We start from the raw sequence: 3,164 nt of genomic DNA, 5'->3' as shown, positions 1-3,164 counted from the left end.
ACTGACTTAGTATGAACATATATTATGATAAATGTATCTAGAAATATGGAGCTATGTAGTATATAAATCTACACATATAAATTGTAATATCATGTATCTAAATATCAAAAGAAATAGTGCAACCAGTGACATTTTATATTTCAGCAATAACTTTCCTAATTATGAAAGATACTGTCATGCAAGTATATCTTACTTATAGCTCCATATATAGTGAAGCAAAACAACTAAAGTCTTTCATTCCTGACAGGAAGCCAGGACACCTGAACTAAAAGGGACTAGAAAGGAGTGCAGAAGGGAAGGGCTGGAAAACAACAAATGGTTTGGAAAAGATCAAGAAAAGAATGGAAAATTGTTTTGGGGGAAGAACCAGGATTAGGATAACAGTCCTTACATTGAAATGTAATGTAACAGTGAACTTCTAAATCATATACATTTGACAGTTATTATTCCTCTTTAGTATTAATCTAAAGTCATTCCTCTGTCTTGTATAGACTTTCTACGTACTTTAGTTTTCCCAATGAGAGTTCTGCGTAAATCTCTCTGTAACTTAGGGTAAAAGATTGTTACAAAATCCAGTGATGCGTCGTTGCAATTATCAGACGACCTATAAAAAATGTCATTATGCACAGTTGTCATTTTGTTGATCTTCCTCAGTGAGTTGCCAAGACTTCATTAGGAAAGGATTACTTTTTCTCTTCAGGAAAATATTTGCTCTGGTTTTCTTCTCTCACTCTTTTCACCCTTCTCGTATTTTCTAGCTCTGTGAAGTATGAGTTTTGGCAGTCTTTTTCCATTAGTCTCTCTCTCTCTCTCTCTCTCTCTCTCTCTCTCTCTCTCTCTCTCTCTCTCTCTCTCTCTCTATACAATGAACACGATGAGAAGTACATGGCAGCACGATAAAAAGTACATGGGATCACAAATAACGCATTCGGCATACACATTCTTGCTTTATACAGGTATATTCTTCATACATAATATCCCATATACTTCGTTTCAACTACCAAGTCTCGTTGAAGAACAGGCACACTCTTGATGCCCAGGATGCATGTCTCTCTCTCTCTCTCTCTCTCTCTCTCTCTCTCTCTCTCTCTCTCTCTCTCTCTCTCTCTCTCAGAAGTTAAAGGTAATTTGACAGTATTGGTTTGAATCTGCCTAAAGAGATATGGTCACACGCAGAAAAAGTTTTGAATACAACTATATTCTGAAGGTATATATAAAAAAATTAAGTAGATAACATTATCAACTTGTTTTGTTAAAACATTCAGAATAGTCTCGGGTATATTACAATCAAATCAATATACGAGAAGTATAATGCTATTAGTTTTCTGAAAATCTGAGACATAATACTAAGATACTAAACCATCTGTTTGTCGTCAAAGGAAAATTGAAACCAACAGTTTCAGCAAAGTACTAGCTGAAATTCTCATGTTTTGTTGAATATGTTGAACGCTTGACCCCAATAAGGAAGTTGCTGTTTTTTTTAGATAATTGCAGATGATATGTAATTATCCGTCATTCCTCATTCTTCAACAACGAAGGCAAAATCCAGACAAGGTCTAATGCCCTCGGGTGGAAGGTGTTATCGAAAGCTCTGGGTCTCTCCTCCCAGACTCACTGGACAAAGTTCAGTCCTTCAGATCCTAGCAATATCCTCTAGTTATAATTGAGCGAGATTGCTCCCTTAAGGGAATGAACTGCAAGGCATTCCCATTGAGTTCTTCTGTAATAACTCGCGTCTCACGAATTTGGAGCACAAAGCCCTTGAGCTAATTGTGTTCACCTGATGCATTTGATTGGTATCGTATTATATGATCCCCGAAGCTGAAACCAACAATGAATGATTATTTTGTTTCATCTGGAAAGGATTTGCTCATTCCCGGGATGCAGAGCCATGTCGAGCTGACTCCGTTTAATTAATGAACGGTATTTAGTCTTCCCAAGTGGACAGGGAATTTAACGTGCAGTACTTTAGTTATAAATCAAACGGAAATGTTAACTTGTACATGAATGATTGCTCCCTCTCTCTCTCTCTCTCTCTCTCTCTCTCTCTCTACACACACACACATTGAATATTTTTATTAGATAATAAAAACATACTTTTTAAAGTAAACAAAATTCCCTCAGGTATGAAAAACAGTATATTTCGTTTATATTTTGTATAAATATAAACATGTTATTCTTTACATGGAATACTAAAGTCATAATATACATATATATATGTATATATATATACATATATATATATATATATATATATATATATATATATATATATATATATATATATATATATATATATATATATATATATATATATGTGTGCGTGTCTGGCTGTCTATACATACATACATATACATACATACATACATATTGACGCTTCCCAGTCGATCGCTTTAGATGTGACGTTAAACATTATTATGAGCCTGGTGATCCAAGCAGGGAATGATGTGCTGAGTAGCCAGTAGACTGGAGTGGGTCGCAATAATATATATAAATCTGATTGGAAAGTATTCTTATCTATAAACAATCACTGAGTACTTCCAGGGGAACAACCTTCGGAATTATTCCGCTTAGGACGCGGCTCATGAATTCACTATATTTCCGGATATGAAAACTTTCCGTTTGATAATAAGAGAGATTGTTTTATTTTGCTTAATAACAAAAGGATAATCAGGTGTTAAGAAGGTACGTGTGCTAAATAGGAAATCGAGCTCTATACAACCACTCTATGAGTACCAATCTACTAGCATTGCGAAGATCACTAAAATCATTAGTATTATGGAAACTCGTGAAAGAATTAAGTTCTCCCTATTTGTTCAAAAGCCAGTATACCTACAGGAAATTTTCCCGAGATTTGATAACCAGGAAGGAGGTAGTGCTGTCAGTGCACTTCATGCGGCGCAATGTAGGCATTACTCAAGGTTCTTCGCTATGGCCCCTCGACCCCCTATCTGCAACCCTTTTCATTCCTTTTACTCTACCTCCATTCTTATTCTCTTTCTTCTATCTTGCTATCTACCCTCTTCTAACAACTGTTAAATTGTGCAATTAAGAGGTTTTTCTCCTGTTACGCCTTTCAAATGTATCAACTACTTTTCTGATATGCTCCTGCTGTGTTGCTAATTTCAAATATTGAAGAATTTCGATGCTAACAAGAGTGAAAC

The sequence above is a fragment of the Macrobrachium nipponense genome, chromosome 37, assembly GCF_015104395.2.
Source record: "Macrobrachium nipponense isolate FS-2020 chromosome 37, ASM1510439v2, whole genome shotgun sequence".
Classification (NCBI taxonomy): Eukaryota; Metazoa; Arthropoda; class Malacostraca; order Decapoda; family Palaemonidae; genus Macrobrachium; species Macrobrachium nipponense.
Note: the sequence above shows the minus strand (reverse complement) of the source record.